The following is a 23,985-nucleotide window of genomic DNA, read 5'->3' as shown; positions in this document are numbered from 1 at the left end:
AAGTCACCAAGTCAGCCACTCACAGATGCCAAAGTCAAACCCAGTTCTCCAAGATTCCCTTCTGCTCTGCTGTCCTCAGAATGGGTATTTGAACAATGCTCTTGTTTTTAAATCAAGATTTATTATTCCATCGACAATGGAGGATAAAAAAAGCCTCAGTCTGAATGTGAAGTTAGCCATAGCCAGGCTGTCCCCTTGCCATTGGGAGCCTACAGCCATCCCTCCTTCCTGGGTCAGAGACACTGAGGAGCAGGACTCGCAGCTCTCAGCACTCCTCAGACTTGCCTTTGGCAGCTTGGAGCTTCCACACAGGCATCTCCCTCCTGCCTTCTGCATCAGGACGCCTGAACGGTTTCTTGAGTGGATTTGGACTGTGTACAAAACAGGAAGAACCAGTGTCCTCAGGCTGCTTCTGCCTTCAAAGTTTCCAGAGTTCCTAAGGTAGGGAATTCAAAAGCCTAAAGACTGCTCAAAACTGGGGAGAGGAAAAATATAGGGAGACTAGGCAAAACTAAACAGTAATAATAACAATAACAACAATAATCATAGCCACCATTTACTGAGTGCTTTTTATCCATCACCCTGGTAAACATTTTTTCGCTATTTATGTAATCCTACCTTATGAGGTAGATCTTATCCCCACTTTATAGATGACAGGAATGAGGCTTAAAGGAGTTATATGCGTCTAGGGCTGCCTAGGTTACACAGCTATTGAAGTGGCAGGGCCAGTTGTTCTTCCTCCCTCCTAGGCCCACACTCAATATCTGCATTGCCAACTTCCAGGACTTCAGACGGGGCCCTCTCCTCGCACGATAAAATGGCAGTAGGCGTCGTATCAATAAAGTTGGTTAGCTCTTAAATTAATGACATCAGTGAAGCCAGCTAGAGGCCTAGTTCGTGTGTGGGCCTGTTGATTTCTCCTCTCTGGCCACAGATTGGGTCTCTAATCTCAGCCAGCTGGCCACTATTTAAAATGTGCTGTTAAGGGACGAGATAGCAAAACACTGTACATGGCTTTGTGAAATCCTGAAAATTACACCAAAAAACTACCTAAGGTGAAATTACTGCTGTTTTGGGCCAGTGTCATCCTCTTTGCATGGGAAGGACAGGGTTACATAAAATCTCGAAGCGAAGTCCTTCGCTAAAGAACCCAGAGGGTCAAGCACACAGCTCTGTTTTGTTTTAATGGCAGGGCGTTAGAGGAGCAGCTTGTTTCTTGTGGGAAGATTAGGAAAACTCTAGTTATTACATTTTACCGAATGTGGTTGCAGGCACTGAGCATGCTGTGAAGAGATGCTGGCGTGGCCACTAATGGAAATAGGATGATTTCTTAAAATTTCCACTAACAAATATGTAGGAAAAGGGCTTTGTTTCTTTAACTCCATGAATATTAAATCAGCGTTGGGAGTAAGGAAATATTAATTTCACCATAAGATTAGAGAGTTTAAAAGGTCAGTTCCAGGTGTTTGTAATGAACTGGAGTCAGAATGAGGCAAATGAAAAAGAAATTTTCTCTTTTGTATGGAGATAGAAAGTACACTGGTAATTGCCTGAAGATTACACTAGTTTTCAGAATGAAAAAAAATTAAGCTTATCTGATACCACTTGAGAATGTAGATGACACTAATAATATAGCACGTTTCTGCTCAAACACCTTTAAATGTTATATTTGATTGTAAAAATAGGCACAAATATAATGGAATCAAAGTAGCTGGATGTTGTAAAAATTTTTCCCGTTTTAAGTTGGAAATACTTTAGCTTAAAATCCTGGTTTGAGAAGTACTTAGTTGAAAGAATTGTACACTTTGTAGGAAACCATGGACACAGGTCCAGAGCCAGCCTCTTTCCTTCTGGACGTTTGTGAGTGATATTGACTTACTCCCAATCACTGGCCATAGGCAGCCTCTAATGACATCTTCACATCTGCTGTAATCTAGTGGTCCAATAAGCCATGAATTTCAAATACTTTACCAAAATTTCCATTCCATTTGAGCATCTCTTTAATTAAAAGAGAAGGGTTTCAATGAAAATGAAGACTGGATTTGTGTGAGTGTGCCATGTCGAAAACTAAAAGGAAAAGGATGGCGCACAGAAAACCCCAAGCACGATTAATCAGATGACAAAGTTTTTGCCAAGTACCCGAGAATGCTTTTCTTTGCTAATTCTAAATGAACGTTTGTCAGAGCCTAGCAGTTCATACATCGAACTTCCCATCCCCACCTTAGCTTGTTTTTCCTTTAAACACCATTTCTCCCTATCCACCGCTCCGGTACCCCAGAAGAGCCCACCCCAGAAGGCACAAAAGCTCTATATTGCCTGGTTAAAGCTGGCACTTCATCCTTAACTCACTCCACTGAGCCTTTATTTTTTTCACCCTCAAAGAAGAGGCTTGGAGGGGTTTGGAAATAGAACTCTAACCTCCCTTAATTCTGAATTTCCTGGCTTTTGTCACTTTAAACCAGATCCTTCATGTTATTTAAATGTGACCCCCCCCCTCCTTCGGGATAACGGCTAGGGAAAAGAATTTAATGTTATTTTTAACTGAACTATCTTGTTAACCTTGGGGGACATCCCTGGAGCTGAAACCCATTCAAGTAATAATAGCTGAAACCACGCATTGCCTGCAGACAGCTCTGCCGAGTCAGTCTGCAAAAGCTCTTTAAACGCACATCTCTGCCCAGCCCTTTTCTTTTGGTTTCTGTGGAATTTTTCTTAGTAACCAGTTTTAGCAGAGCGGGTTACCGACAAGAGCACTGAAAGGAAGGGTGGTGGGGAGGACCGCTTGCTGCATTAATAAAAACAAAGCCAGCTTGTGTAAGCTGTGTCCCCCCCCCCCGCCTTGGTGCAAAGGGGCAAACAGCACAAGGGCCTCTCCTAGCACACAGTTCCAGTCTGCGGGGGCTTATATTTTTAAATACAATTAAAAGTAATGCCCCTTTGTTGATTATACTCGCCTTGCCAAACTTGAGGACCTCCAAAGCTGCCAAACATTTACTTTTAAATTTCGTATGCTGAGCCTCCTTCCAAATGCTGTCATTCTCACAGAGGGCAGGGCAGCCTGGGATGACCGGCTGGCTTCCCAAGATTCTAGGAAGTTGCTCGGACAGTATTTCAAACGGATGCTGGTTCTGAGACTGAGCAGATCAAGCCGGAATTTGGTGTCACCTTCGTCTTTAGGAGGGAGATAGAATTGTTCTTGTCTCTTGATAGTGCACAAGCTTCCGTGTGGAAAACACCAAAGTAAACTTGCCAGCTCCGTGTGTGCAAGCAGCAGAGTACTGTATGTGGTCCAGACCCAATTCACAAAGACTCATCCAAGGAAAGAGAAATGCACAAACATGTCTGTACTTTGTCCTCCGAATTTTAAAACCATCTAATGTTACATAGCTCACGTGAATTTTATTTAAAGTGCGGCCATCCACGAAGTATTCCCTTTATGCTTTCAGTGGCTGATCTCTTTCCTTGCTGTTCACGACTATGATTATTTTATAAGCCCTTTTGTAGCTGGGTTTATTTGACTTAACCTTTTAAATGTAGCTTTGTTTCTGACAATACGGGAAGTATAATGCCAAAGGAAAACTCTGTGATGGGGGCAGGGGTTGATGCGGGAGACAGGCATGCGATTTGAAATCAGAAATCTTGGGAAGATAGCAAACTTATTTGGGAGTTTCTTGATTTTTCCAGTGTAACTATCTATAAAGCTGGCCGCCAAGTTTTGATTCCTAGGTTTTATGAGGTTGCAGAGGTACAAAACTAATCCTTGGCTAGGTGTTCTTTTTTTTTCTTGATGAAAAATGCAGGCATGGAAAACAAGGTGCAGCATCCGTTTTCAATTAAAAAAATAAAAATTTAAAACCTTTCCCTCTGGGCCTGGTACTGAGCCAGGTGAGGGAATGGGATGGGTGTGGTCCCTGAGAAAGTAATAAGATGAAAATACCCTTCTGCTTGAAGTCAATTTGTATTTCAGAGGACTTTTCCCCTTCTTCCAATAAAGAAAGTTACACCGTGCTATCATTTTATTTCAAATGCTTTTGCTTTAAAAATTCACTTACTTTGAAATTTTACTAATTCCCAAGAACACTGGATTGGATTTCTGTTTTCTCTGTGCATCTCTGATTTCTGTTCGATCCCACAGGGGTAAATATTTGACATCCAGCCATTCCCAGGGGTGGCAGACCAATGTACTAAACAGAGTCGTTTCATTTCACCAAGCGATGAAGTCAGGCTCCAGGGGATAAACAGCCGTCCACAAATAACCTCTCAGAAATAGCCTCAGGAACATGTCCTGCAAAGAAATCCTGGCTCAGGACATTCTATTTTGTTTATTTTGCATAAAAGTTTTCTTTGTCTAGATTTGCACCAGCATAAAAGCACTTTCAGCAAAACAGGCAGTTAAAACAAAACAAAACCAAATAAATAAAAAATTCCCACCCGAAAGGAAATTAACTATTGCTCTTTGAAATGCCAGGAGAAAACTATTTTACCTGTCATTCTAATGACTAAAGAGTGGTGAGAAGGGGAAAAGGACCTGGAGGGAATTCCATGCCAAGTAGGACTATTCAGAGCCTCTGTCTGATGCCCAGGCCCCGTATGCTACAGTGAAAAGCATTTTCAATATCTGACTCCTAGCGGCAAGTCCAAGGGTTGTCAGTAATGAGACATGCTTTAAGACTTAGCATTTGGCCAAGATACAACTGACCCATCAGTACTGTGAGATAGCTGGAATTTCTCTTCGAAAATCTGGAGGAAATTTGCCATTTTAAAGTGTTCTTTTGGAACTTCAATTTCTGCCTTTTAGAGGGATGAATTCAAGCAAAGGGAAGGGTTGATGGGGAAGTGTTAAATGGATCGGTACTATACGTTGTCCTCACTTTGAGCGTTGTCATTGAGCTCAGTTTCACTGTTAGCACCTCAAGAAGTGATCCAATTTATATCATTGGATGACTTATGTGTAGATACTTAGCCAGATTCAGAGGATTTATAAAAATAGCATGAATTTCAAAGACCCTCCCTGCCACAGGGTCAATTAGTAATTACCATTTTTATATTAACAATTACCTCCTACCTTTTTGAAAGTCAAGTATCCCAATTCTCATGACTCTTTGTCAGTTTTTCTTCTAATTTCTTTGATTTCTGTCTCCTTTATTTTTACTACCACCACCCTAGGTCAAATTCTCATTGTTTCAGAACTGCAGCTATACAAGAGACAGCCTCCCAACTGGCTTGCCTGCCTTCAAGCTGTCCCCACCACAACATCCCAATTCCATCTCTGGATTAATTATCTTAAAGTCATGCATTACGTCATGAATTCACCCTGCTCAGAATTTGTATCTGGCACCCTGCTTCCTAAAGGAGGAGATTCAAACTCTAATATATCTTTTCTCTGTCCTAATTTTACATCTACTTACTTCTCTAACCAAACTTGCTATGAGCTATTCTTTAGAATCTCTCATGTTTCTGTGCCTTCACCTTTATTTACACAATGTCCCTGCTTGGAATGTCCTTTCTTCAATTTGATGTCTCAATGTCAAAGTTAAGCCCAAGCATCCTCCTCTACTTTTTCTGAAGTGCTATGAAATAATATATCATGTACTTTGGAGTATTGGTTTATTTGGCTTGTGGACCTCATAACCCTGACTAGATTGTAAATTCCTTGAGGACAAGAACTAGGTCTTGCAGATCTTCTCATTCCCCAAGCAATGTTTGTCCACCATCAGTGTGAAGAGACAATTCCCTCTTTAGGAATATTTAAACTACTTTATTAACTTATGGTTATCAAGAGGAACATTCCTTTGCTGAGATAGTTTCAGTTTCCTAAAGAGTGAGGTCATTCTCAGCCTCAGTAACTGATGGAAGGGATGGACTCTCAAGCCAGAACTAGATATGAGGGGGCAAAACCTATGGAAATGGAAGAAAAAAGCTTAGCCATTTTCTCTTGTTCTCCATTCTAACGAGTTTGAATATCCAAGAAGGAATTCTTACTTAGGCGGTTTTAAAAGGATATCTGTAACATCAAGAGCCCAACGAGGAAAGAGCCTGTATAGTGGACAGCTGGCTTCAGCAAATTAGCCCTATTTTGTATCCCAGATTGCCTAGATTCTGCTATTAATTTCCTTTTGTTATCTTCAAGGCTTTTGGAAAGTTACATTGAATGTTACAGCCCTGTGTTAGATAAGCTATGGGTAAACAAAGGAATGGTCATCTGTCCAGTGTTAAGGGGAGAGTTTTTCCCTTTGTTGGCCAATATGATGGTGGAAACAGTGGATGGAAAGACAAATCAATCTTAGAAATATGTTGTCTATCTCTCTTCCTCACCAGGAGAAGTCAAAATCAAGAGTTTTGGGTTTTATGTTATTTTTAATGTTAATAAGAAAAGTAGCATTTCCTCCTTAAATTCTTATTAAAAGATGTATAATATTGAAGACTCATAAACAGATATAGTTATTATTATTTACACATTGATTCAATTGTAGCAGTTTAAAATTTATGCCCTATAACATAAATATATAGAAAGATAATTTCATTTTCTGTAACTAACTTGTTCATATGCTCCTATTTCTATCTAGTTTTGACAAGTTTAAATTTTCCCAATCAAGTAACTAGTCACTTTTGATTTAAGTTTTGCTTGAGACTTTTCCAACTTAAATCAGCCTTTTGAGGTAAACACTCAGTTGTTCAGCTTTTCCTCCCCATCTTTTCTTTCCCTTTCTCTCTAGGGAGCCTCTGGGAACAGAAGAAATCCTCCATAACATTTTAGACTTAAGGAGATGCGATGCACCAATGGTCTGTGATTCCTTACTGCACATCATGTAAAAAAATTAACTCAAAAAACAGACCTAAACGTAAGTACCAAAACCAAAAAAATGCTATTAAAAACACAGGAGGACATCTTTGTGATTGGAAGTTAGGCAAAGATTTCTTAGAAAGGACATAAAAAGCACAAACTATTAAATCAAAATATTGATATATTCAGCATCATCAAAAATACAAAAGACACTGTTAAGAAAATTAATGGACAAGTCACAGACTCAGAGATAATATGCACAAAGCACTTATCTTATGAAGACCTGTATTCGGAATATTTAAAGAACCATTATAACTAAATAACAAGAAAAAAATAATTAAAAAAATGAGCAAATATTTTAAAAGACACTTTACCAAAGAAGTGATATAGATGTTGAATACGCATATGAAAAGATGCCCAACATCATTAGTCATAAGGGAAGTCAAACTCAAAACTATGAGATACCACTGCGTATCTTTTAGAATGGCTAAAATCAAACACCAAGGGCTGTGAGGATGTGGGAATGTCCAGTGGTACAGCCACTGTGGAAACAATTGGTAGTTTCTTGAAAAGGAGGCATTGTCTTAAGGGGGAAAGTCCACCAGTTGTCTCCCCAGGTCTCAATTCTCCAATGCTCCTTAAATAATCGTTGGAAAAGGTAATTGGCTTAGTCAGAAGACTACATTCTACAATCTTCCTTACCAGTTATCCAGGGGGCTAAATTCTTGTCAGTAAAATGTAAGCAGAAGTTGTTGAGTGGGAATTCCGAGGAAGCTCTTTAAATCAGGATGTTCGATAGAAATATAACGTAGGCCACACGTGAGAGCCACGTATATAATTTAAATGTTTTTGGTAGCTACATTCAAAATATAAGAAGAAACAGCTGAAATTAATTTTCATAATAAACTTTATCTAACCCCGTAGATCCAAAATGTTATCATTTCAACACAAAATCAATATAACAAATTATCAATGAGATAATTTACATGCTTTTTTAAAATATGAAGTCTTCAAATTTGGGTGTGTATTTTACACGTTCTGCACATCTCAGTTCAGACAAGCCACATTTCAAATGCTCAATAGCCACATGTAGCTGGTGGTTATTGTATTAGAGAGCACAGTTTTAGATAGATGAGCATATTTTGCCCTTCTGCCTCTCTTCCTTTAGAGATGCAATATATTTGTGTTGGCTGGAGTTTCAGCAGCTCTTTTAGACTATGAGTTTTCCTTGAGGTAGCAAGCAGTGGAACAGAAGGATAAAAAAGATCTGATTCAGGATGCCTATGTAATTCCCTTACCAGCCGTGGCCTGCCAAATTCTGGACTTCTTTTACGTGGCTATAGTAATATCAGAGAATATGAACTATGGTGAAAGTCATTCTTAGTGATAAAGAGGCCCACTAAATGATAACAAAAGATAGATAGTACTTTATATTGATTAAAAGCCCAATTTTAGTAGCCATATATCTAGGTACAGATCCTGACATTGCCATGTACTGATGTGTGATCTTGGGTAAGTTATTTAAGCTCTCCAAACTTAAACTGATAATAATATCTCCCTCTTAGAGTGAGGACTAAAAAATGTTAATGTATGTACCATACTTAGATTATGCATATCACGTAGTAAGTTCTTTGTAAGAGTCAGCTGTTATTCATTCATAGGAAAGTGTAATAATTCTGAACTTGTATGCATCTGATAATGTAAGTTCCAAATATATAAAGCAAAATTGACAAAATTGTACCAAATGGTTGATCAATCTACAATACTAGTTCAAGACTTTGACACATTTCCCAATAACTGACAAACAGAGCAGACAAAAGAATGAAAAAGATTTGAATAAATGAATGTGATTAATATGCCTTGGATAAGGCACAAATTTAGTGACCTTCAAATTTGAAAACTATTACAAGTATGAAAACACATCAGTTTGAATAATTTTTATTATTGGGGAAAAAAGAATGCTGGCTTTTTTGGGTTTACCATGTTATTTATATTTGAGGAAACATGATGAAGTATCTGTATGCTCAACTTTTTAGTTTCCTTCCATTCCATTCACACACTAAATACATAAAAATCTATATTTTAACTTGACATAAATCATTAATTTCATGATTTATCACACAAATATGAAGTTTCTGGTTGCAAACTCTTCACTCACTTTGTATATTCCTTAGCAAAACAGCATAAGCAAATGAGTGGATAATGCTTTCTTTGGAGGTTGACAAATGTTCCCTCCCGTGGGAGATTTCTAGCACAGCCTTTTTTTCATGCTCCGGGAAGCTATTCACTTGGTCTCTCTCCCAATGAGATGCAGCAGGTGGAAATAAACCCAAATTTCCAAAGTGTTAAAATATTTGCAATGATTCCTGTTTATAATATCTCCTTTAAAGTTTGGGTGCTTTCCTCCCTAACTATCTTGTAAAACATTACCTTTCGTTTGTTTGTTTGTTTGTTTCAATGAAATAATTTGCATCCTTTGTGAAGAATCAAATTGAACAGGATTTGGTATTTGAAAAAAAAAGAAAAAAGCATTGGCTAACCATTAGACTAGAGCCTGGGAGATGGAAAAAGAAACAAAATTCGGCTCAAACTTACTAAACTATCTCAATCGTACAGAAACTCCAAGCAACTAAAATACTCTCTGGAGAGTAACATTTCAAGCTTAGGAAGAAGTTATTTACTTCGTGTAGGAAAGTACTTTGCTCCAAAGAGGGGCCCTGGCTCACCATAATATTGGGTTTGGCCTATCGTGGGACTAGACTTAAAATATTTTATGTTCTCAATTTATTTTCTCTCACATCTGGATTAAGGATAATTTTTCTAGACCTGAATTATGGAAAATTTCTCTTGTCAAATATATATGCCATACACTTCACGGTAAACATATTGGTCTAATTACGAAATTTACCACTGGGAAAGCTAATTATTTAAGGTGTGGGTCCAAAGTAGAATTTCCCCACCTTTATGTAAACCACAAACACATATCTCTGGGAACTTGAAGTGTTGAACTCCACTGTAAGGCAAAGAGGCATTTCCTGCTGAGCCCTCCCGTGGGGAGACTCAGGCCTTTGGCTGCGGGTTGTTTCCACAGGCTGGAATCCTTTTTCCTGGATGCGGGGGTCCTCTTAAACGCAGGGGAATTGTGGTGGCCCTTTGAGGTTGCACAGGGAATTACTTGAGTGCCTCCTTTCAGTTTCACTCATATCCCTTAGCATCACTGTAACAAGGAGCCCATTCTCTTGGTACCGGCTTCTTTGGCAACGCCTTAGGACAAGCTACTGCTCACTGCCTCCTGTCTATACCCCCATGTTAGCTGGAGCCAAGACAGCAGCAACAAGGAATTCCCTTCTAGCTTTGTGCCAGGCACTTTTACAGTTTTATCTTGTTTTTGTTTTTCTACTGGGCAAAAATCAGGAGCTTTTATTATCTCAAAGTACTACCCCTCAAGCTCAAACTTGAATGGTAAAAACAAAACAAAAATCAAGCATAGTACCAAAATAGAAATGTCCTTGCTTTTATTAAAAAAAAAAAATTGACAGTGCCAATACAAATAGCAATATGAATGTTTATCAAAGCTAGATTTCAATTGTACCCTATATGGGATGAAATTTTATAAATTATTCAGTACATATTCATTAGGTATATACTATGTACTAGATCTTGTGTTAGGCACAAAGACTGTGAAAATAATACTTAATTCTACTCTGAAAATACACTCTCTGGTGGGAAATAGGTATAGGGAAGTGACAGGAATGCAAATATATCATTATAGAGCAATGTATATGTTATTGTTGCTCAGAGAAACAGTAAACTCGGACTACAGTGTCTTAGGACAGATCCACAGGGGAGATGATATTTGTTGTGAGTCTGGAAGAGTGAGTTGAATTGAAGAATGAGAAAAGCACTATTTCTAGGAAATGGAGACAGTATGTAGACAAAGGAATAGAGGTCAAAATTAGCATGGAATGTTTGGGGAATAGCTAGTAGTTTGGTATGAACAGGAGACAAGGTTCAATGTATGAAGTGATGCTAAGTGAGTCTGGAAAGGAAGATAACATCCAGGGGATAATGTATCTTAGATGAAATGTTCTGGCTTTGCGGCTTATTGTTTAGGCAATGGAGTTTGTCTTTGAAGGCTTAAGGAAGGCTTTATTTTATTTATCCTTTATTGAGACCTGACCATATGCCACACATTGTTCTAAGTGCTTTAGATAAATTTATTCATACAGTCCCCATTATGACCATCAAAGGGAAGGATTACAGTGATTTCCTCTTTTTTTTTTTTTTTGTGAGGAAGATTGGCCCTGAGATAACGTCCATTGCCAATCCTCCTCTTTTTACTTAAGAAGATTGTTGGTGAGCTAACACCTGTGCCCATCTTCCTGCATTTTGTATGAGGGATGCTGCCACAGCATGGCTTAATGAGCACTATGCAGGTCTGCACCCAGGATCTGAATCCGCAAACCCTGGGCCACTGAAGCAGAGTGTGCAAACTTAACTACTATGCCACCAGTCCAGCCCCACACAGTGATTTCCTTTTCGTAGATGACCTTAGGCAAGTCACCAGTTTCCTCATACTTCAAATTGATCTGTAGATCCTGCACAATCCCAATCAAAACCATAGCAGGCTTTTTTTGGAGAAATCAACAAGCTGATTCTAAATTCATATAGAAAGGAAAAGGTCCTGGCATAAACAAAACAACTTTTTTTTTTTTTTTGAGGAAGATTAGCCCTGAGCTAACATCTGCTGCCAATCCTCCTCTTTTTGCTGAGGAAGACTGGCCCTGAGCTAACATCTGTGCCCATCTTCCTCTACTTTATACGTGGGACACCTGCCACAGCATGGCTTAACAAGCTGTGCATAGGTCCACACCCAGGATCCGAACCCCCAGGCCACCAAAGCAGAACCTGTGAACTTAACGGCTGTGCCACCAGACCAGCCTCCAAACAACTTTTTTTTTAATTGCAGTTGTGCTAGTTTACATTATGAAATTTCAGTTGTACGTTATTATTTGTCAGTCACTATATAGGCGTGCCCCGTTACCATTTGTGCCCACCCTCTCCCCCCGGTAACTACTAAATAGTTCTCTTTGTCCATGTGTTTGTTTATCTTCCACATATGAGTGAAATCATACAGTGACAAGATAACTTTTAAAAAGAACAAAGTCGGAAGATTTACATGACTTAACTTCAAGACTTATTGTGAAATTATAGTAATAAAGACAATATGATATTTGCAACAAGTTTGACAAGTAGAGTGTTCAAAAATAAAGCAACATATATAGACAACTGGTTTGAGTGTGTGTGTGTGTGTGTTTTTGCAAAGTTGCAAAGGCCACACAGTAGGGGAAGAATAGTCTTTTCAAAAAATGATACTGGAACAGGTGGACATCCATAAGCCAAAAAAAAGAACTTTGAGCCACACCTCACATCATACAAAAAATTAAATTGAGTGGATCACATACCACATTTTAAATCTAAAACTATAAAAATTCTGGTAGAAAACATAGGAGAAAATCTTTGTGACCACATATTTGGCAAAGATTTCTTAGATATGACACCAAAAGTATGCTCCATCAAAGAAAAATGTAATAATGTGGACTTGATCAAAATTAAAAACTACTTCTCTTCAAAAAATACACTAAAAGAATAAAAAGGCATGTCACAGGGGGCTGGCCCCGTGACCCAGTGGTTAAGTTCGTGCGCTCCGCTGCAGGTGGCCCAGTGTTTCGTTGGTTCAAATCCTGGGCATGGACATGGCACTGCTCATCAAACCATGCTGAGGCAGCATCTCACATACCACAACTAGAAGGACCTACAATGAAAAATATACAACTATGTACCAGGGGGCTTTGGGGAGAAAAAGGAAAAAATAATTTTTTTTTTTTTTAAAATAAAGGCATGTCACAGACTGGGAGAACATATTTACAAAGCATGTAAGTTATAAAGGTCTTATATACAGAATATATAAAGAACACTACAAACTCAATAATAAAAAAAACAGCCCCCAAAAGAGATGGCAAGAGATTGGAACAGATACTTCACCAGAGAGAATATGCAGGTGGTAAATAAGCACATGACAAGATGCTTAACATTATTAGTCATTATAGAAATGCAAATTAAAACCAACATGAGATAGCATTACATGCTTATTAGAATGTGGTACATTAAAATATCTGACCATATCAAGTGTTGTCAATGATTTGGAGCAAGTGGAACTCTCAAGCACTGCTGGTGGAATGAACATGAGACAGCCACATGGGGAAACATTTGGTATTTTCTAGGAAGTTAAACATGTACCTACTACATTATCCAGCCATTCGTCTACTAAGTATTCACCCAAGAGAAAAGAAAGTATACATCCATACAAAGATGTATCCATCAATATTCATAGCAGCTTTATTTATAATGGCCCCAAACTGGTAAAAACTCAAACCCTAAATATGAATAAAAAAATTATGGTATGCCCATTGTGGGGGACTGGAATTGGCCATGCCAAGATATGTCTCTTTGGCATGAGGATTATTTTGGGTTGGTTACTTTTAAAAACTGAAGACAGGAAAACAACTCTGAAAAGTAGAATTTACTTACCCTTTGCTAAGAGACATTTACACTGTAAAGGAACTCTCCAACTGTAAAGGTGTCTCCCTCTCTGTACCAAGAAGAAGGGGGAATGAACTTATCTCTAGAAACTCTTAATCAATGCCAAAGGCAAGGACTTAAATCTGCATCTTGTTTACTGCACTTGTCTGGTAACCTCCTGTAACTGACTCCCCCCACTGCCAACATCCTCCTTTGTCTTTAGCTGAGGAGGATATTTAAAGTGGTGGCTTCAGCCATTTTGGCTAGTGGCTCAGCTTGCCTGAGCCTCTCCCATGTATACATGTTATAAAGCTTTGTTTAATTTTCTCCTGTTATTCTGTCTCATGCGAATTTAATTCGTTCTCCGGCCAGAAGAACCCACAGTGGGTAGAGGAAATGTCTTCACCCCCTACACTATACAATGGAATGCCAAAAGGAACAAACTACTGATACATGCAACAACACAAATAAATCTTTAAATAATTATCATGAGTGAAATAAGCCTGATAAAAAGAACCCATGCTTTTTATTCCATTTCTATAAAACTCTAAAAAATGCAAATTCTTCTGTAGTGACAGCAGATGAGTGGTTCTTGGGGAGGAGAGGTAGAGAGACAGAGGGAAGGATTACAAAGGGGAGCAAGAAAACTTTTGGGATGATGAATACATTCATTATCTTGATTGTGGTGATTTCCCAGGTGTACACACCTGTCAAGGCTGATCAACTTTTACCCTTTAAATATGTGCAGATTACATTATGTCAATTATACCTCAAGAAATCTATTAGAAATCAAAAATTGGGGGAAGATAGGACTGAGTTTACTCTGTGATGTAACATTAAGTCTGGGGGCAAATCCATACACTGTAAAACCATCATTCCATACACTGTAAAACCATCATTTAAGTAAAAAAAGATCATTGGTCAGTTGTTCATATGACTCTTTTACTTGTTCATTCAGCAAACAGGTATCAAGTGCCTATGGATGGCAGCACTGTTAGGCATGCCTAGACCTGGACTGTGGAGGACAAGGTGGGGTCCCCCTGCCCTCGTAGAGTTTGTTTGGTCAGTACAGTAATATAATAGACAGGGTAAAAGTACAAGCTTCAGGGTTGAAAAATTTCTCCAAAAACTCCCCACAAGTCTTCTACTTGCTTTTCCTTGGTCAAGATTGGGTCACAGAGTCAGTTTATAAGTTGCAGAGTCAGAATTTAAACCCAATCCCAGAGCTTTTGCTTTTAGCCTCTCTATCACCACTCAGTATTATGGCACCCAATCATAATTGGAAGGACTGAAACAGAATTGAAATGTATTAACTCTCTTACTATGGATTTAACATTATTTAAAGTCATATCCATGTACCACATGAAATCTTTATACCACCAGGGGTAAATGTACCACCCTGGGAAACACTGGGCCAAATGTTCTCTACAGTCACTTTTGGCTCTAATACCTTAAGAACTCATTTTCTGTTTTTTATCCATGTGGAGGTAGAGGATAAGTCATGCCCCCTGCAATTGTCCTAGCCTTCCTTATACTGTGGGGGAAAAGAGAACATGCCCTGCTCAGGTCATGGGATATAACATATGGGTCTGCACAGGCACGTGGTAGACCTCACCTTTTCCCTTCTGTATGTTCACCGGGGTTGGTGCTTGGGCGTGGGGGTGTGGAGGAGTAGGATGAGAGGCAGCAAGAGACTCCAGGCTGCTTCAGTCTTCTCTTGGTGAGCTCAGGGCAATAGAGGGGAAGTGGTTGCTAAACAGAGGTGGCCTCATTGGCAGTGCCTGAAGCAAAGTGGCTCCTTTAAGGTTCTCAGGTAGGGTCTTGCCTCCTATTATTTGATATTAGATCAGCCCTACTTTCTATCATTATCTTCAGTGAATGAGAGTCTCCAGCAACTGGCTAAGATCCAGAATTGCCAGTTCTGTCACCTAGCAACTTTCAAAGGGGACAAGGTAATTCCAAAATAGAAAGTTTAGGTCTCACGGTAAAGATTCAAAGTTATCGTCAAAGGTTGTGTGCAGAGCACAGAGGAAGTATAATCCCTCTGGTTTTTTCTCACTCAGCAACATACAACTGTGACAGCCCTTAGTTGCCATTTGTTTCCATTCCCAAAAGTGCTGCTTCTTAAGGCACTGGTCAGCCACAAAGAACTGGGACAAAATTGGCTTCAGAGAATGCCACTTGTGGACCAAAGCCAGCAATCTCCCCTCTGTCTCCTGACAATGTGAGGACTAGGCCATCAGCTCTGTCTCTCTACCTCAAAGGCAGGGTTTCCAACCTCAGCACTATTGACCTTTGGGGTGAGATAATTCTCTATTTGGGGGACTGTCTTGTGCTTTGAAGAATTTTTAGCAAAATCACTGGCCTTTACTCCCTAGATGCCAGTGACACTACCATCCCAGCTGTGATAACCAAAAATGTCTCCAGACACTACTGCCAAATATCTCCTAGGGGACAAAATCAACCCCAGTTGAGAAGTGTTATCTGAGGCTAACTTTATCTCAGAGCCCTGAGAAAGGGCCACCCAAGTCTGTTCCATAGATCTTTATAATCTCAATCTCAAGAAGATGAGACGCGGGGTTCGTTGGGCCTCTCTCCTTATTCACATTTGCCTGTTTTCCTCCCTGGCAGATTGTATACCAGGAAGAATGGCTTATTTACTAAGTCAAACAAAAGGTCACATACATCTTTTCCCAGGGCCAACCACCTGCTTCTCTTATACTTACAAAACTAAGAAGGGTCACTTGATATCTGCTCCCAAGTGGTGGCCTTAACCCAGAACACATGGTTGCTTCTTTTAGTGAGGATAAAAGGAAAAATAAACTCTGGTAGGGCATCTCATTTTATTACAATTTTATTGGCTATCATATTCCAATTAACACTTTTTCAAGTCGGCCCATTATAAATGAATTACACAGAGACTGCAGTTTTATTATTTTATTTTTAAATGTTGTGCCTTGGAAGGTTGAATACACTTTTCAATGATAATCACTGGTGAGGGAATTGTGCTGCGCCCTCCGGTGATGCTACAAATACCTTGCCTAACTACCCTCCTGGAAGAGCTGAGTAAGGAGAGGTAAGTCAACAGAAGGTAGTCTTTCTGTGTTTCTTCAAACCAACTTGAAGAGAACAAAGGCAATAATTAGGATTCATTTTCTCTCCTCATCAAGACTGTGCTCAGCCCCTCTGCTGAGCAAGCCTTTGCAAGAGATGGCATTTTTAATCAGTGATTGATAGCACTCACAGCTTTCAGGCAGGAGAATGTTCTGAGTGACCTCTACAGAGTTGAGGTACTGAGTTATGTTTCAAAAGCTTGACAGTGCCAAGATTTCTCTAAGCTTGTGAAGTTTCAAGACCAACATTATCATGAATTGGTTGATGGTTTCAAAATGTAGATGAGCTCTGATGATGGATTAGAAGCTACAGGAAGAAATTATGGAGGAACAGTACTTCTGAGTTAAGAAAAGCCTTTTGATTCTGTTTTTAGAAAATTGACCAGGCTTTTTTCATTGTCTGAAATCTTTCAACTGGCCCCATTGGATTTTCCCTGAGTTTCCCAAGTTCTGTCCTTTTCTCTCCATCTCTGTTTTCTCTTGGTGTTCCCATATATTCCCATCTCTTAAAATACTTAACTCTCATATACATGGCTCCAAAATCTATTTCTTCAGGAAGCGGACCGTGCCTTTAACTGCCCATTACCTGCTACCTTGGATGTTAGGTCCTTTAAACTCAATGTGCCTAAAACTAACTCAACATCTTGCCTTCCAAATATCTTCCTCTTACTGAACGTCATGATATGCTAGTCATCCTTGCCCCAAACCAAGGACTCATCCCCTCTCCTCTCACGATCAGGAACCATATTTCCTCACACTGTTAGGGACCATATTTCATCATACAGTCAGAGCTAATGCTCTGTGGATTCTATTTGCGAAATTCTTTCTGGTTTCTCCCATCTCCAATCCCATTGCCACCTCAGCAGCAGCAGCAGCATCCCTTGCCTGGATTTTGCAGTAGAGTCTAAATCGGCCTTTCTGCCACAACTGTATAACCTCTTTTTTCAACCTTTGCATTATTACAGAAATTACCTTGCTCAATAAAACACGGATCTGACCATGTCACAGCCGTGCTTTAATATTTACCGGTTCCTTTGACCACCAATCTAGCCCTGTCACCCCTGTGTTGTTGACGAAGCTCTTACTGACTTAAGAGAAGTCTTTCTTGCTACCAGCGTTACATCTTCTACGCAGCATCATTTTCTCTCTCAGTTCTTTACAGTGCCACCCATGTTACAACTCTTCTTTTAAGTATTTTCAATTATCATATAACCTCCAATTAAGTTCATTTATTTAACAAAAGTTTACCATATACCATGTGCTCCCCAAGCACTTTAGAAATATGAATTCATTTAAGCTTGAAACAACTTAAAACAAATTTTCCTGAAACTAAGTTGAAATATGGATGAGGGGCACTACATAGAGACACCGCATTGTTACTACAAGATGTTATCCAGCACCCAAACGAGAGTTCTCAGAAACCCTGAGGTGTGGGCATGATGTCAGGACTTAATCTGCTATTGTGCTCTCCTTCCCTTTTTCATCCAGCAGGCTTTCATTTATTAACTGTGTACTGAGGATACTGAACTCAGTGGATTATAGCATGAAGCAGTCATATATTTTCCAAACACTACTTTAAAAATGAGGCAGCATGTGATTTGGGGCAAGAGTTTAACCTCTCTGTGCCTTGGTTTCCTTTCTTAAAGAGAGGACAAATAACGTTACCTCTCTCATAGGGTTCTTTTAAGATTTGAATGTGTTACTACATATAAAATGTCTAGAGCACAACCTGGAACATAGTAAGCACTCAGTAAAAGTTGACCATAATTTTTATGCTCCTGTCTCCCCCTCTAGACCACAAGCTATTTGAAACCCAAGAGATTAGATAGTGTCTGGAATGTATTAGGTGCTTCCAAAATATTGGTATAATTGTGGATCAAAAGTAATCAAAATAAGGATTCTAGGAATTAAACAGAATTTGAAGTTGATTTGAAAACAAAATGACTTTTTTCCTAAGGATTTCAAAATAGCATTCAGACAATACTTGATTCTCCTAGGAAACAATGACTACAGAGAGTGTCTCTATGACAGAGAGAATAATATAGCTAGATTCAATCACAGAGAGATTAAATTACTTTCCTGGGAACTAATGGAAGAATTTGAAACAGCTACATCGTTGGTAGACAGTGAGAATTCTAAACATGTTAAGATGGCAGAATTAGCCTTTGTTATTTCCTTTATCTGGTTTTATCTCAGACTTTTTTTTGAAGAGTGGCAGTGGACTAGCCTTCAAAAATAATAATTGCACAGAGCTCTGCAGGATGTTATAAGATGCTTTTTTATCAGGTGCTTTGGAAAGCAAGTAGATCATGTTACCTACTTCCCGTAGGCATTTTCCAGGTCCTCAGATGGCATCATAGCCCATTTGTATCACAATGCAAAAACAAAATGAAACAAAAATAGTATCTCTTTTTCTGCATTATAACAAACAGAACTGCTGGGTGGGTGTGTTTAACATCATCAGGTAGGTGTTCTCCATCATTGTGGCTCAGAGGGTCATGAAAACGAAACCAAAATTAAAAAGGAAGAGTAAAATCAATCATAGTTATCTTTCCAAATAGTCAGATATTTAGCAACATGTAGACTAAACATCTGGGTGATGGTTAAATTTTCCCCCCACTTTTTCTCCACATTTCTACCCAAAGATTGAACTCTGCATGGAAAGGCTCAACCATTAGCCTACAAAAGCTGAATCAACAAAGTTAATCATCACAGAAAGTATAGTTACTTATTGAATTAGAGGTGGTCATGGCGGAGAAAATGAGGAAACCTTAGCCAAAGTCAATGGTTTTGTGGTTGGATTTTTCCGGATTTATACTAATGAAAAAAAAATGTGCTTCTGTCCAGAAGATCAATTCCAAAACAAATAAAAACATTGTCACAATAGCCTTAAAGAGATGCCCTTACTTTCAATAAGGGCCTGGGAGGAGGAAAGTCCTTGGAGAATTATCCAGGAGTGGATGACATACAGTTTTGTTTGCTAAACATTCTTGACCTTATGTCCTCTGTCAAAATAGTTTCTTTCAGTGCAGCTGAGAAAGCTGTGATTTTGCGGTCAGGTCAATCTAGTCTGGTCTCCTTCATCATGTGAGGATGGGTGTGGTTTAACCTTCAAGAATAAAAGTAAAAGGTGGCATGTTTTTCCATGTCCTATTCCAGTGACTCAAGTATACTGCATTCTCCTTGCCCCATTTAGAATCTTCCACCAAGAAAGCACATCATCTCACATGATTCAAGCTCAAAGTTTCTGAGTGTGTCTAAGACCCAGAGCATAAAACATTTCTCTGTTCCTGTCCTGTTTTACCCTCCTTTCCTACCCCTGACTTATTAGGTTCCACACTGCCAGGGAGCCCTGTGGTATCAGGCTGAACATTTTGATGTAATCCCACCACTGTTGCTGTAGCTATCTAAGCTTGAGGATTTATTAGTTGCGAACGTTCATTTTTGTTTTTCCTGGTCCAGTGCCAGTAAATAAGTCACCCCAACCATGGCTGAGTGTCATTTGATAGGAAAAGGCTGGGATCACAAGGAAGCCTTCTGTCTTTCAACCATAAAAAAAAAAAAAAAAAAAAAAAAGGAAAAAAAAACTGCTGAGGTAAGCAGTGTCAAACCCAGCTGCATCAACACGATGGTGGTAAGACAAATGAGAGCTTTCACTGCTGGATATGGGACTAGAGAGCAACTAGCCTGAAAACCTTCGCAAGCCCAGGAAAAGCTGAATTAACGCAAGTAGCCAGGGATTGCTTTTCCAAAGTACTAGCTTCGAGAAGAAAAATTCTCTGTCCGTTTTGATCTTTCTAGCACATAAACACAGCTCATCTGAAAGGTGACTAGAGATGAAAATCTCCTACACGCATAAACACACACACACATACACACACGTGCATACACCTATATACACGCACATACACACATCAGCGTGGTTTAAGCGCCGCCGTGAGAACGCGGTGAAATTATTCCAGTCTGGGAGTCGGTGACCCACTGGCTGGAGGGTGTGGGGCCAGAAGGGGGGTGCAGGTTTGTGAGGGGCCATTAGGAGAGCCGGGATGGGAGAAGGGGAGGTGCAGAAGGAGGAGGTATGAACTTGGGAGGGGACTGCTCTCTCGCCACAGGCCGCGCCAGCTCCCTGTGACTGTTGCCCAGGCGATGGCTGGGGATCATCAGGAATGCCTGGAGCCGGTATCCTTTTGGACTCATGGATGGAGCAGAAGGGGGTGGATGGCTTTTCTCTTTCTGTTTCTTCCTTTCATATTCAGCAGATTAGAGCGGCGGGTTGCTGTGGCGACGACACGGAGGAGGGCTCCCGCACACCTGCACCACAAACGGAGCCCGCCAACGTGGACTTAGGCTGTCCTGGGGGCAATTTTTTGCTGTGGGAAACACAACAACAACAACAAAAAGAATAAGGGGGAGAGAGGGAGGGGAGACGAAGGAGGGGAAGGGAAAAAGGAGAAAAGGAAGAAAATACACCACTAGTTCAAGCAATGGCAGTGTTGCTCTTCAATAAAATGGGATAGGGATCCACAGGACACACAGATGGTACCCCCAGAAACCTGATAGATGTAGCCTCTTGGGGCTGTTTAGGTATGACGGGAAGTAGGGAGACAGACACCCACATCCTGGAGCCACCAAGTGCATACACCATGGAGGAACAAAATTATAAAAACAGAGAGAGCTTTAAAGCTATAACTCTTACTAAGAGTAACAGAGTAGATGGCGAAATGGAAAGTTACTCTGATTATCCAGAACTAAGAGACTTGCCATTTCTGCAGGCCGAGTTTCTAATGGAAAGGAGTGCATTATAATGTGGAAAAAATAACATTATGTGCTTTCTTTTTAAGCTTAGGGAGAGGGAGAGAGAGAAGGAGGAGAGAAGGGGGAGGGGGGCAGGAAAACTGATGAGCTCCTAAAGCAGAGTTTAGTCCTTTGGAATGCTCTGGCAAGGCTCCAGGTTCTGCTAATGAAGAAGTCAGCTCCACGCAGCGGCCCGGCCTCACCTCTCAGACACCCCCGCTCTGCCTCCAGTCTGCCCCTTCCTGGGTCTGCCTCCTCCTCTTGCCGTCTTGTGATTGCCTTCTGCATTATTGTCTCTGTTTCCATTAACAAAACATCACAACGCATTAGCCTGTCCAAAGCACTTTACAATGACAATATTTACAGAAGGTTAAATAAAATATGTATGGAGAGATTGATAGTGAATATGCAATAGACCTTTTGAACTTAGAGCATGCTGGGTTTATTTGTTTTTTAAGCTAGATTCTCCAGGCTGCTTCAGCTGTGTGAACATCTCTCAAACAGTCCACTTAAAGGGAAAGATGACTAGAGAGAAATATTCTTTTACATTTTTTTTCTCTTTTCCAAGCAATGTGATTAGCAGGCAGTGGGCCTTACGTCTCCCATGTTCCGTATGGCTGAAACCAAGAGCATTTCCTTGGGGTAACTGTTACAACAGACTGACGTGAGACGGTCGACTGTCCCGTCAGCAGGGATGCAAACAACACTGCACTATTGTTCATGAAATCTTTATATATCCTCATATTGACTCTAGCTGAGTGAATTTGGTAAGATGATCTGATCTTGGAGTTTAGCTTCTTTTCATAGAAGTATATATTTGTCTCCTCCTTTAATAGACAGTCTATAAAATATTTTCACAAGAAAGATAGCTATACACTAGATCAGGAGTTGGCAAATTTTTTCTGTAAAGGACTAAATTTTTTAAGCTTTATGATCCATACAGTCTCTGAAGCAACAACTTAACTCTGCTATTGTTATCAACAACTTAACTCTATTGTTATCAACAACTTAACTCTGCTACTATAGCATGAAAACAGCTACAGACAACATGTAAATGAACAGCATGGCTATGTTCCAATAAAACTTTATTTACAAAAACAGACAGCAGGCCCAAGTAGTCTGTGTGCCGTAGTTTGCCAGCCCCGGGCCCCAGATCTGTCCTTTTCTAGGTATAGCATACTGCATACATTAGAATGTTCCCTAACTCTCTCAGAAAACTGCACTATCCAATGCCATTCTTTTCAGTTCCTAATCTTACACGATATCCAGTAACCAAGAACAAATAAGCAACCAACTAGTTCAACTGAAGAAAGTGTCCAACTGGCTCATGTGACTGGAATTTCTCAAATCTGTTAAAAAAAAATCATGTAAGAACACTGAATGTAAAAGGAAAGTCCATATTTCATCTGTTGCTGTATATGTTTTCTAGTCTTGTAATGCCTGATCCACTGGCAAATAAATGGTGGAGCAGATTACCTTTAAAAAGAGTAGAATTTGTGCTTCTTGATGGTCATGGGTTTCAAAGGCCTATTTGGTGCCCAATTTTCTACAGAGTCTTATGCCAAAATTCCTTTTATCACAGGGAGGCAAGCAGTGCATTTAAACATATTTTGTCAACTGGGCACCATATGTAGGAGTGACAGCCAGAATTCTCTGCCAGTCCTCTTTCGAAGGGGAGGATGGGTTTCCCAAGTTCAAGCATTTTGCAGTGTGACTCATGCTAGAGAAGTCAGCAGGTAAGGGATGGACCAAACAATTCCAAGCTTCATTCTGAAAAAGATGTCTTTCCTAAATATAGATTCTTATTGTTACTGTCTCTGAAATTTATTCTTTATTTTTAGGAGTTGTATATTTTATTCTTGCTGTAACTTTGTACACAAACAGCAGAAGGAAGTGGGGACATATGTTCACCTCATTCCAGTGTATGAATTCCAATGTGGATTATAATGTTGAGGCCCCATATGTGGTCCTATTCATGACTGAAGAGCTCATTCTTTGGGAATTACATTGATGTCTGACTATAGAGTTCTGAAAATGTGCCCTGGTGGGAACCTAGAGAGAGGTTACCCTTGTCCATAAGAGGTAGAATTTGTCCACCTCTTTCCCATTGTCTATCAGTGGGCAATAAATGAGGTTTGGGAAGACTGAATCCCAAGCGGAGTAGTCATGTTCCAGGGCATTCCCACAAAACGTGGGGGCAAGAAGCAACAAGAATGGATTGGAAGAACAGATTTGAATTTCTTGAGGAGCATCCCAGAAATACCTGGGGTAAGAAATTTGAGGAAAAGCTATGCTTGTTTTGGTCTAGCCAGTTTGGGATTCAGATTATTGTGATTCTGCCCAACCTGGTAAAGCCAGGGACATTGAGTTGTCTACCTATTATGGTCCTTCATTAAGATGGACCAGCTTAAATGTATTTCCTTGTTGCTGAAGAAAGATCTGGGACTACTTCATTGGGAAATCAATGTAGACAACTTTGCCATTCAAATAGTGAGACATGAAGATGAAGACTATATAGGAAAAAGGATGGGGTTCCATTTTCTAAAAGTAGTGTACAAAAACGTACAGAATGGGAGCTTCCCCTCCCTCCCACTGACAGATTGTATAGCAGTGGAAAGATACAGAAGATCAGTCTTACTCTTCTGTTCAGTCAGTAATAAATGCAAAGTTAAACTAAGTTAACTAGAATATTATGCATAAAAAACAGAAATG

This window comes from Equus quagga, chromosome 6 (assembly GCF_021613505.1).
Source record: "Equus quagga isolate Etosha38 chromosome 6, UCLA_HA_Equagga_1.0, whole genome shotgun sequence".
In the NCBI taxonomy this organism is placed as follows: domain Eukaryota; kingdom Metazoa; phylum Chordata; class Mammalia; order Perissodactyla; family Equidae; genus Equus; species Equus quagga.
This window is presented reverse-complemented; position numbering follows the sequence as displayed.